The sequence below is a fragment of the Cavia porcellus genome, unplaced genomic scaffold (assembly GCF_034190915.1).
Source record: "Cavia porcellus strain 051 isolate PalLab524CR breed Dunkin Hartley unplaced genomic scaffold, mCavPor4.1 scaffold_16, whole genome shotgun sequence".
NCBI classification, from domain to species: domain Eukaryota; kingdom Metazoa; phylum Chordata; class Mammalia; order Rodentia; family Caviidae; genus Cavia; species Cavia porcellus.
Genome location: NW_026947499.1, coordinates 15195875 through 15212744, shown reverse-complemented (window position 1 = coordinate 15212744; position 16870 = coordinate 15195875). Strand labels below are relative to the sequence as shown.

The following is a 16870-nucleotide window of genomic DNA, read 5'->3' as shown; positions in this document are numbered from 1 at the left end:
AGGATATATAATAGTAACTCTTTTTGATTTCCTATTAACTTGTTTTGAAGTCCTGTAATACTCCCACGAGCGTGTTTTGACTGATTAGACTCTGTTCCATTCTGTATGATAGTATCAAGTTTGAGGATATAGGCAACTACTTTGAAAGCAATAAGATTCACTAAGATGCCCATTCTGGTTTGACTATTGTCTCCTTTGGAAGTCCTGTAATGTTTACAATGCCTAAGTTTTATTGGTCTTGTTCTCTACTGTTTTGTTCAACTTTATAATATCTAATGAGATAGACAATTCTTTTTAAGGAAACAAGAGATATCATTGATAACCATTGTTGATAACCTTGTACTCTGTTTTACATCATGTGCTATGTCTATCCTTGGTTTTGACTGACAGCTTTGTTTTGCCAAATTTGACTTTATTCTCTCCCCCCCCAAAAAAGTAATAAGAACTAAGGAGTAATAAAATCCAAAATGTGTAAATTTTGTTGTAAAAAAGAGAGGGGAAAAAAAAGAGCTCTAATGGATACAACAGCAAGTGTGTTTAGGGGTGTTAAATAGCTGACCATATTAATGTTTTTGGTTGGATCATTGAACACAACAACTGTTTGCAGTCTCAATGTTTGAATGTCCACTTTGTATTCTTTGATACTGTGATTTGAGCAACTATCTCTAAGATGATAATATGTAATCTATTAACAGGGGATTTCTTACTGTTTTTTTTTTGTAGTTCTGTATTACGTGTACCCTTACACCGCTTTGTTTTGTTTTGTGCTTTTCTCTTTTTCCTTTTAAATAAAATTTTAAAAAAATACAAAGTTTCATATATAAAAGAAATCATATAATTCTTCACATTAATGGAATAAGGAACAAAAAACCTTAGAATTATCTCAATAGATGAAGAAACATATTTTTTTAAATCCAATACCCAGTTATAGATTCATCTTTGCAAACTAAGAATAGGTTTGATTATCAAAAAACAAACAAACAAAAAAACCCTAGAGGCAATGCATCCAAAATGGTGAAATACTGTATGTTAAATTTATTCTTTGAGGTCAGAATGAACTAAGCAGATAAATTATCCCCACATTTGCTGACCATATCAGAAATCCTGGAGACCAATAGTCTGGCCTAACCCCTCTGGGAACTTCCTCTACCATCCAAGTGCAAGCCCTCCTCCAGGTCAGCTGTGGCCAGCTATTTCTAGCTCACTGCAGGTTAGTAGTAGCAAAGCCTTCTCCTAGACATCAGAATCTCAGCTTTGGCAATGGGGAAGGAACCCTTTTTAAGTTTCCAGTTATCTTCACTTATTCTCTATTAATCTGCCCCAACAGCTGATTTCTGCAGTTGTTTTTTTTTTTTTACCCATCAGCACTCTAACCTGACCTTTTTAAATGGTTACTCGCCTGTTTACTAACTTTGCTAGCTGACAAATTTTTATATTAAGCTTTCCTTATTCAAATCGTAGATGTGGTTTTACCTCTCCACAGGATTCTAACTTAATGCAAGACCTAAAGAAGTACAGAAGTAAATTGTGTTCTGAAAAAAAAAAAAAGCCACTCTGATCAAATCCTAACAGGTATCTTTTCAGTTGCAATTGATTAACTGACTTTATAATTTATATAGAAATTAGAAAGGACAAGAATATTCAAGACAATGTTGACTATTAGCTAAATTGGAAGACTTACCTCCAGATATCAAGAGTTAAAATGAAGCTATAGTGTTTTAAGACAAGGGAGATAATGGCACAAAGATAGACAAAGAGTTCAGTAGAGGAGAAAATAGAGTCCAAAACCAGACCCATTATCTGGCTTATGACAGACACTATTCAATAAAACAGGGAGAGGTGCTATTTCCAAAACCTGATAACTTTGTTGATGAAAACTCATATGGGAATAAGAAAAATATCCTTCTTCACACTGTATGCAAAATACATTCCAGGTAGAGGATAGACCTAAATGTAGAAGTACAATAATTAAGTGTTTAAGAGAAAAACCTGGCACATGAAGATTTTTTTTCATTAGGACATGAAAAGTACTAAGTAGAATGATTGATAAATTTGATTTCACTCAAGAACTTCTGTTCATCAAAATCATCAGTGAGGGCCAGGAATTCAGCTCAGGAGCACAAGCCCCTACCTGGCAAGTCGTGAGTTCAATCCCTGGTACCCACCCCCAATAAAAGTCGTCAGTAAGATACTGAGAAAATCCCACAATCTTCCCCACCATTAATGCTTGAAGGCTCTGATTTCTTTGTGTCATCGCCATTCCAACACATTATTTTCCTTTTTATTATGATGATAATGATGATTGTCAACTTGGTGGGTGTGAAGTGATATCTCATCGTGATTTAGTTCTTTAATGGCATATGATAGCTAAATCTCAAAAACATGATGTCAAATGAAAGAAGTCAGTGACAAAAGGCTGCTTACCAAAGGAATCTATCAAAGGAATCATTTCCTTTTATCTGAGATGTCCAGAGTAATCAAGTCCACAGAGACAGAAAGTAGATGAGTGGCCACCGGAGGATTGAGGGGAGAAACAGGGGAGTGGCTGCTTAGCAGGTGTAGAGTTTGCTCTTAGGCTGATGAAAAATTTCTAGAATTAGTGGTGATATTTGTACAACACTGTGAATGTTCATAAAGCTACTGAATTACACACTTTTAAATGGTTAAAGTAATACATATATTATTTGCATTTCAGAACAAAACCTTCATCAAATAAAATGAATGGGCAAACCACAGGGGGGAAGATACTTGCAATAGAGTTAACTAACCAAAACCTCACATTTAGAATATACATATTCATATATAGCAATTAATAAAAAAGGACAGGCCATTTAAATGGGAAAAAACCTTGAACAGGTGTTTCGTAAAGGATATGTATGTAATCAGAAAAGGTATTCAATATTGTTAGTTGTTAGTCATCAAAAAGACAAACTTCAATTTTTTTAAAAATTTTATTTAAGGAGAAAAGAAAGAAAAACAGTGAAAGGGTACAAGTTATACAGATTTACAGAAGAAAAAAATGAACAGTAGGAAATCACTAGTTAATGGATTACCTATTGCCATCTTAGAAATAATTGTTCAAGTCACAAAATTAAAGCTTGTAGAGTGGACATTCCAACAATGATACTGCAAACAGTTCTGTTCAATGATCCAATAAAACTCTGTAATATCATTTTCTATCTTATACACTTAAATATACATGCAGTTATATAGTTTAGAGCACTTTTTTCCCTCTCTTTTGTATAATGACTATTACACATTTTGGGTTTCATTGCTCCCACGGTTCTTATTGCTGTTTTGGAAGAGAGTAAAACCAAGTGTGACATAACCGACCAGAATCGGTCAAGTCAAACTTCAATTTTAGTAAGACACCACTTCGCAGATTTAAACAAACAGCTTAATTCTTTTCAAATGTCAATACCAAATGTTACTAAGGTTGTAAACCAACTGAATCATATTCACTGCTGGTACACAAAAAGTTGATACATTCAGTTTAGCAAACCTTCAGCATCATCTACAATAGTGTAGCATACACCTGCTTTATCATCCAGCCCCAAAGTAGCCCCAAACTGGAAAAAAAAAAGTGTCATCATCAAGTAACAATACTCTGATATACTTGAAATGAAATATTATAAGGGCAGGAAGAAAACAAGAGAGAATAAATTACTACTACTTGAACAAAATTCATAAATATTTTGATCATAAAAACTCAGATCAAAAGTCTATCTTATATAATTCTGTTCCTATAAAGTTCAAAAACAGGTCAAGTTAGGAGCTCGAAGTAAGGTTGAAAGAAAGGTTACTTCGACAAGAAGCAGAGTCGATTGGGGTTACTGGCAATGCTCAAGTTCTTTGGTTATTTTTTTTTTGTCTTTTTCATTTTTATCGGTACCAGGGATTGAACTCACGACTGCCTGCTTGCAAGGCAGGCGCTTTTGCCACTGAGCTAAATCCCCAGCCCCAATGCTCAAGTTCTTAAAAAGGCATTGATCTCTGTGCATAAAATGTGTGCACTTTGGTTACGGCTAGTTGGTTGCATTGTTCTGTTCTGATTTGCTTTGTTTTGTTTTGTTTTGTTTTGTTTTTATTCTCTTTAAAGTGTGTGCTCTTTCTGGTTGAATATTATGCCTTAGTTAAAATGCTAGTTTTTAAAAAATGAAAGATGGACAAATGTACATCACATACAACTGATTGCTACTAAGCAATGAAAAAGGAACAAACTACTGTTACATGGAATAAGTTGGGTGAATCACAAAAGCATTACCCTGAGTAAAATAAATCAAGCTCATAAGTTACATATTGCAGGATTCCATGTATATGACAATCTCAAAAAAAAAACCAACAACTATAAGATAGAGATTATGTCTGTGATTGGGAAGGGTTTCGGATGGGGAAGAAAGAGCACACGAGGCTATTTTGGGATTACAAAAGTTTTTACCTGATTGTGGTGGTGGTTAAAAAAATTACAAATGTATTAAAATTTATAGAATGTATATTCTCTACCTCCCCTCAAAATCAACTTTATTATATGAAATTCCTTAATGAGAAAGTACATGCTTCAAAGGTGATTCCTAAGTTGGCATTACTCACTAGCTATTTGTCTTCATACTAAATCTCCCTATTTCCCATCTTCCTCCTAAGAATAATGGGGTAACACACCTCTCTGCTAGGGTTATTTTGATCATCAAGTGGGCTAACCACACAACATTTAGAACACCTATTACATAAGTGCTCAACAAATAACAGCATTCATTATTAAACACATACATATCACGTGCGACTTATATCGTGTTATGTAATTTTAAGACAGAATTACTTCTCTTTTTTATTTTTATTTTAAAGGGGGTAAAATTAAACACAACAAAACAACAAAATAGAACATAAGAAAGCAATGTAAGAGAGAGAAATTTCAAAGCTAGACAACCTGAGATCTTCACTATCTACTATATTGTCTCTTGTTTTCTTCCAAATAGTTGTCCCTGTCTCTGTATACAGACAATGCATACAAAACAACATAGTATAAAACTGCTCCAAACAGAATGAGGAAGGCGTTTTAGGTCTTCAAAACCAGACAATAGGGAAGTCACTAATGGCTGTCACAGAGTCTCTTGTTCTCTTCAAAATAGCTGTCCATACTTTCATGTATATTGAAGTTCAACAAAACAAAACAGGCAGCAGGGAGGGGTTGCTTGGTTTCCCAGCGCTCCAGGTCCCAGCATGGCTCAGGTCCCAGTAAAAGCCGGAGGCTCCCATGCTGGGCCGCGGTAGCCTGCCACGCTCACAGCCACTCATGGGGCGTAGCTGTTTCTCTCTAATGAATTGACTATTTCACCGCCCAAGTTCTGAAATGGCCAACAGACCACAGAAAGACATCTCTTTAGGCTCCTGCTTGAAACCAACAGCATCAGGAAGCTGCCGGCCTTGATTCAGGGCCATAAGACACAATTACTTTTCAACAACCCACATATTCATCAGCTAATGAACAGACAAAACGTGGCCTTTCCATCCAAGGGCCTACAACTCAGCCCTTACATGGGATGAAATATTGCTACATGCTATAAGATGGTGAACCCTAAAAACATATTGAGAAGTAAAAAAGGCTAACTGGAAGAGGACACATGGTGTGTGACTCTGTCCACATGAAAAGTCAAGAATAGCAAACATACAGAGATAAGAGAGTAGGTCAATGGTTGCCAGGCAATAGGGAGAGGGAAAATTGGTACAGGCTTCCTTTTTACAGTGACAGAAAGGTTCTGAAGCCAGATAGTGGTGATAGCTGCACAAATCTATGAATACACTAAAAACCATTGACTTGCATACTTTAAAGGGTGAATTTTATGGTGTATGAATTATATCTCAATAAAGCTGTTATTTAAAATATATAACAACACTTAAATGTGAGCTTACTGTTCAGGCAACTTTCATCTATCTACTTGTTCAAAACCTTATATTGTTTTTAAAATCTTTAAGTGTATTTTTGGTATTTTGTTTCTGTTTTGTTATTTTGGGGGGGGGTTCTTGTTAGGGGTTTATATGTTTAGTTTTCCATAATAAATTTGTTTTTAAATGACCGATAGCTTTTAAAAAACAGGTTATTCTAACTTTAAAGGATTAATTTATATTAAAGGATTAACTTTAAAGGATTTAATTTATATTAAAATATAAAATGAAGCTGTAAATAATTGAAAATATTAACCAAAAAGAGTTGTGATAAAAGCCACTTAATGGTCATTAATCTGAATAAGCAGGTTTTAAATCATAAAGTGGCATTTGATTGACCCATAATAACTGGCTTATCAAATCATTGTCTGAGACAGTCCCAAAAAGAAAGGATTTTCAGTAAATATTAGTAAAGCCCAAGAAACAACAGTGGTAGTTTGCACAAACCCAGTGTGGCTTAATAAAAACCCACAAGCACTCACTACCCTGCAGGTGTGACGTTAGACAGTGAAGGTACAAGCAGAGAGCAAGAAACCAGTGCCTCTGCTTTCCTGTGTCTCACAGCCTAACTGCCAGCATTATCCAAAAGAAACTGAAAATGAGCCACATCTGCACCGCTCCATTTTCTGCAAACCACTTAAAGAAGCAAAAAAGAAAGAATTAAAATTAAATTTAGGTGTTTTTTTTTTTGTTTTGGGGGTTTTGTTTGTTTGTTTGTTTGTTTGTTTTTGCTTTTTGCTTTTTGCACAGGGGAATTGGGCCCAGGGTCTTTAATTGGGCCACATCCCTCAGCCTTATTAATTTATTTTTATTTCAAGATAGGGTCTTACTAAGTTACCTAAGTTGGCTTTGAACTTGTGATTCCTCCTGCCTCGGCCTCCTAAGTAACTGGAATTTTAGGCATGTGTCACTATGCCCAGATAATATACTTCACTTGACCTAAAATATCCAAAATGTAATATAAACACATTATAATATCAAACATTATAAATGAGATATTTACATGCTCTTATTCATACTGTCTTTGAAAGTCAGATTGCAGTCTATACACACAGCACATTTCAATTAAGGCAGAACCACCTGCACTATTCATGCATATCTTTAAATTGATTTATGTCTTATTTAGAAAAACTCCAACATATACAAGTAGCAAAGCATCATCCTTGCCCTTGATTATCAGCAAAAGCTGGAAATTAAATATAATACACTAAATGCAGCAAAATGCTCTATAAATATGCTGTCCACTGAAGACCTTCACACTGTGACTTGTTTTCTTTTTCAAAGGCAGATTGGCCAGCATTAGAGAAGTATTAGAGATGCATAAGAACCAAACAAACACTTTCAGCCATCAGCAGCAGACTACGCATTTAAAGGTGAACAACCATATGATTCATCTCTATTTGTTGGTCAGGGCTACCTAGTGTCATCCTGTGTGTAGCCAGAGGCACACACACCACATTGGCCCAGAGAATTCTCCCTGAATTGCTTGACTTCAAATAAGCCTCTCTACCCCCTCATGTGGCTTAGTCTCTGAAAAATGCACATCTTGGAGTGGGAAAGAGTGACTGGTATACAGTGTGTATGTGGCCCACGTGGTCACAATACACTTTTCATAGAAATGGTGGGGTTATCTTGCCACTGAAAGAAACATACATTTGCAACATGAATGCTTTCCAAAAGAAGAAAAAAACATACATTTGCAACATGAAAGCTTTCCAAAAGAAGGCCAGGCATGGAGGTTCTTTCATGAGCCAGTGAAAATGCCACACACGCATGTAAATCAGAACCCTGAAGACATCATGACCTTGAGAGCAAATCCTGTCTCCAAAGTAAGCACACTCATCCTTCCCTCTGTCTACTGTTCATGCTTTAGCGTGTCCATAAGGTTGAATCCTAATGTAAATAAGTCTAGCTAGAAAGCGTTTTTCAAGGAGGCAGCACAGTGAAGTGGTTTAAAACTCAGCCTGCCAACCACAGGCTGGCATTCAAGCCCTCCAGATCTATGATGACAGGCAAGTGACTGGACCTGTCTGAACTCGTGTTGCTCATCAGTGAAAAGGGGATAGTAGTCCCTGCTGGTAGAATTACTGTGAGGATTAAGTAAGTCACATGTCTCAAACACTCTACACAGTCCTGACACTGAAAAAGCACTCAGTATCATTGCTACTCTGATGAAAATCCTGTACCAATCAGCATGCAGTAGGAGAAGCAAAACCAACTACTGGAGACAGATAATCAGGTAGACAAATGTTCATGCAGTTTATACACGACATATACTTGACATACATTTTATGTGTATAATATGACACATATTTAACATATATATGAGATGTAAATATGATAATTAAATACATTTATAATATAAGAAATACATAAATAATTGTGCATAAACATATACAGAGGAGCTGGCCTTACTCAATTGTGTGTGCTGGTTAGCCATCTTAGTGAGGCTGCTGTCTTCACATTTGACACTGTTGGAGCTCCATGTCCTCAGGGCAGCAGTTGGGAAGAGGCTAGTGATGCTAGGTGGTGACCACATTGTGCTGGAGCTCTGAACAAAGCTTAGGTACTCCAACTTTCTGTGGTGGGCAAAATTAGCTACCCATCCTACTGGGATCTTGTCTCCTGTTCATAGGCCTCTGATTCTGCTCATGTCTTGAGGTGCCTAAGGTACCATTCTCAGCCCTGAGTGCAGGTGTGAGTCTTGACTGACCTAAGACACTCATGAGAGGACATCTTACTCTCCAGAGACTTTCATAATTTTAGGTATGGGATAGGACCCTGGCCAATAGACTTGTAGAAAAAAGGGTTGGTGGAGCCTCTGGAAAATATTCACCTTAGTGATTACAAAAAAAAAGAGGAAAACTGACAGGAGAGAACACAGTCTCAAATTAATTCATCAGAATCACAGTGTGTAGAAATACGGAGGGAAAAGCTTGGCTTCTTGGTGATATCGCTGAGTGGCTGAATTGGTCACTATACAACCATCTCCCTCCAGAATTCTTGTGATGCAACAGGATTTTTTCTTAATGCATGAACCTTTTCTGGCAGGGATTTCTTTTATTTATAAGCGAAAGTATCCCACAAATAGAGTCTTAGATTCAATCCTGCTTGGTTCTGTAGGTATATGATTCACTGGTCCTCAAATATGCCACCAACATCTTCAGCTATGCCCCTACTCTTCCTGAGCACCCACCCTCCACATCCCCTTCCTTAGATTTTTCACTAGCAAATCCTTGTCAGCCCTAAGAGATCAAATTATCACTTTTTCTCCTAGAGCTTCTTCAATTCCCCTTTTTTTCTAAGACATATTAATTACTCTTTCCATACTCCCCAGAAATGCTCCAAAAATCACTCATTTCACCATTTTCTTCTGTGAACTTTATTAGTGAATCTATCTCCTTGGTTGCATAATCCTCTACATCTTAACCATTTCTGCATTCCCAGCAATGACTGCTAAATTGAATTAATGTCTTAGTCACCATCTATGACTCCAAACTTCCCATCTTTAAAAGAGACCATCAAACCATGGATGCTCTCCAAGAAGAACTCAGTCTAAAGACAGAAAGAGAGAGTCAGTGACCTTCAAGACTCATAGCTCTGTGATAATTTTACTCAGCTCCGGATGTTGGCATCCAGTCATAGGAAGCAGGACACTGGAGACTGGTCAGCAGCTTGCTTCTGTTTGATAAGGATCCAGAGAGTTACATCCATTCATTTATTCTCTCACCCAGTGCAGATGTACTCTACAGTAATCATTTTGTGCCTGGCATATGCTGGGCACTGGAGGTAACAGGACAATCAGCTGTGCTTTATGGAACCCAACTATTGGCAGGAAAAGAAAACCAGCACAAATACCTATGACACATGCTGCAAGTGCTAGGGAGACCTGGAAATCAGAGGTCTGACTCAGGCAGGAGAAGTCAGGCGATTCCTGCACCAGTAGTGCTGCACAAATAATACCTAAACTAGAGCACCGTGAGGTCACACAGTGTACCCAGCAGAGGGAAGAGCATGTGCAAAAGCTCAGAGGTAGAAGACAACATAAGAAGCTTTACAAAACTCAGTTTATCTAGACCATAGAGTAAAATGTATCTGAGAAGGTAGGCAACGTGTGAAGTGCATGGCACAGGCGGAGTAAAGCTTTTGGAATTTATCCTGAAGCAAACAAGAAGCCATTTAAGGTTTTGGGCAGTGAATTTTCTTAGTAAGTGCCTCTGATTTAGTGGAGATAGGCTTGAGTTAGACTGGGGGCAGGAGTACTAATTAAACTGAAGGCAGAGGTGCCTTAAATTTAGGAAAGATTTGGAGAGGGAAAGAATAAAAGTATATCTATCAGAATTTAGAACACTGCTAATCTCTAAGTTACTTCTCCAACTTGGCTGGGGAAACACAGACTTTCCTTCTCTCTCTCTCTCTCTCTCTCTCTCTCTCTCTCTCTCTCTCTCTCTCTATCTCTCTCTCTCTCATCTCTCTCTCTCTTCTGACACACACACAAACAAACACAGAATATCTTAACACACTAATACTGGGTGTCATTCAAATAATGTCTGCAGAATCTTACCACATTTTGCGGGGCAAGGACAAATTTACTTGATGCAGTAGGTAAGATAAAAGCTATGTTAACCAAAGTTAAGCAGATATTGTTATTTCTGATCATTTCAGACCCTCCATACGCTACTAAGAAATTTCTAAAACAGAAAATACAATAGGACATCTTTTTGCAAACTTAGTTGGACAAGAACCGATTCTCCCTCAGCCTTTCCTATCATAGCAGTGAAGCTTTTGCTTATTATTGTTTCCCCTACTCACTCCAGTGAATTAACCAGCAAGTCCTATTGACTCTGCTTTCAAAACAGATGCCCAGTGCAACCACTGCTCTTGCCACCCCCTGCTTCAAACTATCATTTCTCACCTAGATGGTTTCAACATCCCCTAACTCAGCCAAGGCTTCCATGCCTGCCCCCTACAGTGTATTCTCCTAGTGTAGCCAGAGTGATCAAAAATGTAAGTTAGATCCTGTCCCCTCACTATGTAAGATCATCCAAAAGCCTCCTCTTACACTCAGAGTAGCATTCAAACACCTCACCTCAGCTACAAGGGATGATATGATCCAGCCCTTGCCCACCCCACTGGTACTCTCCCAGCTTCATCCACAATGAGCCACATTGCCCCACTGCTCCTTCAAGCCATCCAGCTCAGACACAGCTCAGGACTCTTCACTGCAGTCCCCTCTGCTAGGAACACTGCTCTTCCACATCTATACATGGCTTGCTGCTTCTCATCGCTTAAGTCACCATGGATAAAGGGGCTTGGCCTCACTTTTCAAAGTCTCCAGCATCTACAATAGCGCCAGGCACCTGGCAGGAGCTCAAAAAGACTCAATGAATGAATTTATATGTGAATGGCAAGGCACCACGGCACTCACTCTTCAGGAGCACATTTGGCTGAACAAGGGTAATGAAATTCTCTTCCTCTTGCTCCCTTCCAGATGAGGACAAGAAAATTCCTCTCAGAAAAGAAAAATCATCATCTTACTTTGCCCCAAGGGGCAAAACCCAACTTCTACAGGTTAATTCAAAGCTCCAGTATGGACTGGCAAGTGATAGTTGCTATGTACCAGTCCTGGTCTATCTCTGTCTCTAGCACAGAGTTCCCAAATATTTGAGGAAGAGACAGAGGAAGAAAGTACTGGTTCTCCGAGTGTGTCTGGGAAGTCTAATCTTTGGCCCTAATTGTTCCATGCCACCTTACAGTCTTTTCCAGGTGACTTTCAAGGGGTCAGAAAGTTGCTAAGCCTTAAGGAGCCCTGAGGAAGACAAAACTGAGATCCTTAAGGAGTGCTGGGGCTGGATGCTGCACGAGCCTGAGGTTTGCACCAAAGTTCAAATCCCAACGCAGTCTAATCTGATCCACACAATCTTCTCCCCTGCAGTGATCTCTTGATGATAAAGGGACCTTAGGCAGATTAGGTACTTTTTATAAAAAGTTTGTTTATCCGTTTGTTTATCCATAATAAAAAGGTTATTCATTCCTGCTTAGTCATTGCAAGAATTAAACACACACTAAATGTACTTAGCACAGATTCTGACATACAAATGCAAAAATGATCAACTATTACATTAATAATGATGAATGGTTTCCACCTAACTCTCCAAGCCTTGATTTCCATGCCTTTAAAGTGGAGCAGGGAGCAAAAGTGTATGGGTTTGTTATAAGGATTAAATCAGTAGTTCTCAGTCTTTGCTGCATGAGAATCACTGAGGAAGGCAGTGGTTTAGCTCCTGAGGCTAAAGTTCCCCGCCCAGCCAGACAAATCACATAATCTCTGGGCATGAGACCCATGCTTAAGTATTTTTCAGCATGCAGCCAAAACTGAGTGCCAGTGAATTACATGAAATTACATTGTACACACATAGCAGGTACTAACCTCCCATCCTCCTAGCCCTAAAACAGGTCCCTGGTGTGATCCAACACCTTTGCCACTTCTATGATGATAGAAACAGAAATGACAAAGTTTTCAGAAAATCAAGTAATATGTAACTTTACAAGATAAGTGATACAAATTGCATGCAATCAAAAGTTAATTATGCAAATGATCTTGTGGCCCATCTATTTCCTAGGTTTTGATGAGACCCTGGGAAGATTTGGGTTGAAATACCTGTCTTAAGCGATAGATACCCAGAGAGAAAGTTACTGTCTCAACAGCAGATGTTCCCAAAACAAGGTAGCTCACCTGGGAATAAGGAAAATGAGCAGCCCAGCAGAAAGGAAAAGGGCTTGTTTTTGCTCTAATCAAGAAGTAGGTGATCTTTATGTAGGGTTTAATTATCTCAAGACTAGCTGCTACTTCTTCCTGTTTCAAGGAACATATTTGAAAGTACTGGTGTAGGAGTAGAGTAAATTATTAACACCAATAGCACAAGGCAGTTTTGCATTGCTTTTCATCTATGGCTTTGAAAGCACTTTATAAATACTGGTTAATTAAGTCACTCTGCCCTTACAATGAAAATATCACATCTGTATCCCTCAGATGGGTAAAATCACTTTCACTGGAAGACCCTAATCCGTGATACCAGTCAATGAGTGAACATGTCTAAAGTATAGGGCCTCGCACTGGGCAGCAGGTGGTTATTGTTATTATTAAGGGTGAGGAAATGGGAGGGATGCTTGGTAACTTTCACAGAAGAATCTACCCTTGTGTTGGAAAAGCAGGCCTTATTTGCTCTCACATTCATCCTTCCAGCAGGCATTTCTTGAATGCCTGAGCTTGGAAAGGAAATGCTAGACTCCTAAAGACAGGAATTGCATCTTAGTCATAGCTGCATGTCAGAATAGCCACTGGGACACAGTAAACCATCAGAGGACTTTAGTTGAGAAATTAAATGAACAAAGATGAATAAGATACAATCCAGATAAACACACAGAGCCTGCAGCGGAGGTAATAAGGTCCCTGCTGCAGGTCCACTGCTCTTCCCTTAATAAGAACGGTAACCACTGGCTACCTTGTGCTATGCCCTGTGATCTAGACACATCCGCACAGTGACTTCTCAGAGTCACTGTAAGAGCCAAGGGTTCTTATTCCCACTGATGACAGAAGGAAACTGAGACTTGAGGCACTGAAGAGAAGTAACACAGAACAGTGATTGCAACATATGGACTGTGGCATCCAGAAATTGCCCTCTGCCCTCACCAGCTTAGATGTGTGAAGTGGGTTCGCTGTACTCTGGTTAGGTTACCACTTAGCAGAATCTGGTGAAATATAACACACACATGAAGTTACCTGCATCACAGGTTTATTAATTACAGATAGGTAGCAACAACAACAGAAGCATGGAAGCGTTATAAGCTGGGGCCCCAAGGCTCAGCATAGCTGCTCAGGGTAGATAGAGCCCTGTTTGCACAACTGAGGCACCCCTCAAAAGCAACCTTGCCTGGATTTTAGAGCCAGGACCCACTTAACACGCTAGGCTAAAGCACTGAATGACATCCTGGTTTTAGAAGGGACTGAAACAATCCCAGCTGGTCCAGCCAGTCTATCCTTGTCTCAGGATGTGAATTTCCAACACATTCTGTAGTTATTCTTGAGACAAGTGAGAAGAGGAAAAGGAGAACCGGGCTGGTCCAAAGCCCATCTGGAGAACTTTCTGCAGTGTGGGACAATTGTTTTAGCTTCTTTTAATCCTTAGAATCCTCATTTGTAAAACGACTCTCTCTAAGAGCATCATCTGAGAATTGAGATAACATAGGGATCTTACTTAGAGCAATACCCAGGACACATGGAATACACAGTAAGTGTCAGATACCGTTGTCGCTACAGTACCACTCAAGGCCAGGCCAATATTCCAGCCAGCTCCATCAAACACTGTGATCTTTCCACAACAACTCAGCTTCTCCTCTTGGCAAATATTCCCACATGCCAGGATCGTCCATAACGTTCCTTCTTCAAAGAGTTGCTTTTCCTGTATCCCCTTATGTTGCCTTCTAGCCGTTCTCCTTTTGCATTCTCATTCTGTCAAATCCAGTCCATCTCACCCTGATAGTCTTGACATCACTGACATTTTCCCTGAAGCACACAGAGCATTCACAATTTTGCCAAGAGTCATTCCTTAGACATAGCTCAGTGTCTATGAAAACATGGATCTGAGTTCAAACTGAGTCTTTCCATGTACTTAGGTGCTAGAAGTAATAATGGCAACTATTTCTCAGTCTTGTTGCAAGATATAAATGTAATGAATTGTGGACAGTCCATGGCATGCTGGGAGCACAGAATAAATACTTGATAAATATGAATTTATAATGATTGTTCTCAACTGGGTATTTTCGACCAAGGGTAACTTTCAACTCCTAGGTAGGATGGAGCTAGATTTGTCAAAATATCAGGATTCCAAGCACAAGCAATGAAATAAATAAATACATATTTTTTCTTTCATTTTTTCCCCTGTACCAGAAATGAAACCGAAAGCCTTGCACTGAGTTAGATTCCTAGCCCTATATTTTTGTGTGTGTGTGACAAGTTCCCACTGAGTTCCCCACACTGGCCTTAAACTTGTGACCCTTCAACCCCAGCCTCTTGAAATAATTTTTATAGAAGTATGTCCTATGTAATATTTGCAATACAACAAAACAGTTATTGTTTATCTAAAATTCATACTTAACTAGAAGACTTATATTCTACCCTCAGATGCTACCCAGGAGATATTTGGCCATGTCTGAGTTGCTGTGGCTGGTGCAGGGTAATCTGGTATCTAATGAGTAGAGGTCAAGGGTACTACTAAACCTTCTTCACTCACAGGAAAATCTTCCATGACAAAGAATTATTGAACATGATGCGTTAATAGTGCTGAGGCTGAGAAATTCTGCAATAAGCAATAGATCATACAATATTCGGGGGAAGGGTTATTGGAAAATGTTTTACACCCCATGGTGCATTGAATTTCATCCCTCAAAAAAAAAGGACACATCCAAAACTCAATTCCCAACACCTGTGAATGTGAATATATATGGAAATGGAGTCATTACAGATATAACTAAGTATCGCCAGATGAGATCATAGTAGATTTAGGGCAAGTCTGTCATCCTTCTCCCAGAAGGAGCAGATGATGGGAGACACAGAGAGAAGGCCATGTAAAGATGGAGGCAGACGCTGGGGTCACAGAGTCCCATCCCATGCATTGTAAGCAATCAGCAGAAATCTGAGAGTGGCGTGCAACAGATTTTTAACTGCAGAACCTCCAGAGGGAACCAGTTCTACCAACACTTTGATTTCACACTTCTGGACTCCAGAATGATAAAAGGGTAAATTTCCACTGTGTTAAACCTCCAAGTTTTTAGTCATTTGCTATGGCAGCTCTGGGAAACTAATACAACCCTCGATATGTTTCAACTCAAGAACTTCCCTTCTCTTTCTTTCATTTTTTAATAGTAATTATTATAAAATGCCTTGAGCCTGCAAAAAAAGGATAGGGATTAATGAACATTATGAGCTCATCACTATCATGGCAAATGAAATTTACATGTACTAATGAAATCCCAAAGGTCCTTCCATCCCACCCCACTCTCTCCCCCAAGAGGCAAATACTCTTTTGAATTTGGTGTTAATCATCCCCTTAAGTATTTTTGTATCTTCATCATATATATGAATTCCTAAATGATAAATAGAATGTTTGCCTGTTTCTTAATTGTATATAACTAGTATCCTGTAACATGTAACCCTCAGCATCTTGAATTTTACCTAACATTGTTTTTGAGACACATGCTGATTCATTCATGTGGCTCTGATTCATTGGTTTTCACATGTGCATATATCACAGATCTATTGACACACTTTCCTCTGAGTAGGCATTTCAAGTTACTGTTTTTGTTTTGCTTTTTTTCATTTTTTATTATTATAAACAATGCATCTGTGAAATTTCACATCTCCTGGTCTGCATTGTCTGAGAAATTCTCCGGGGCTCAGTTTCTTAAAAGCATGGTTGCAGAGCCACTGGTGAATAATGAAATCATTCTGATGGCTTTGTGGTCAGCATAGCTTTGTGCAAAAAAAGAAGATAAAATATATGAATGTGTCATATTAAGTATTGCCTCATAAAACTAATGTTTCAATTATAGATCAGTTTATGCTGGATTACAGTACAGAAGGTATTTCTTACTGGTAGTGGTAGCTAAAATTTAAAGTAAAAAGTTTAGAAAAAAGTTCTCTAGGGTCTCACTGCTCAAAGCATGGTCAGAGGGCCAGAAGCAGCTGGATCACAGGAAGCTGGTGAGAGATGCAGAATCTTGGGTTCCATCTCAGACTGGCTGTGTGCAAGTCTGTATTTTAATCAGAGCCCCAGATTTTTCAGCTACCCGTTAAAGTGTGTAAAGCAATTCTCTAGTGTTGTAACAACAAGTGGAATCACTTGCCATAAAAGTACCCACATTTCCCTCA

General features: G+C 38.7%; 2 long non-coding RNA genes and 1 other non-coding gene across 6 annotated transcripts in view; all 3 read right to left on the bottom strand.

Moving 5' to 3' along the window:
• LOC106025360 (uncharacterized) overlaps positions 1–16870 on the bottom strand; it is a 66760-nt gene that overhangs the window by 14968 nt on the left and 34922 nt on the right. The window lies entirely within an intron of this gene.
• LOC111753960 (uncharacterized) overlaps positions 229–16870 on the bottom strand; it is a 31984-nt gene continuing 15342 nt past the window's right edge. The window contains exon 3 of the long non-coding RNA XR_010039672.1: positions 229–15889. This is a non-coding gene — a long non-coding RNA (uncharacterized LOC111753960). The remainder of the gene's footprint in view (positions 15890–16870) is intronic.
• On the bottom strand, positions 5300–5436 carry LOC111754006 (small nucleolar RNA SNORA2/SNORA34 family). Its single transcript, XR_002788743.1, has one exon. It is a non-coding gene; the product is annotated as a small nucleolar RNA SNORA2/SNORA34 family (small nucleolar RNA).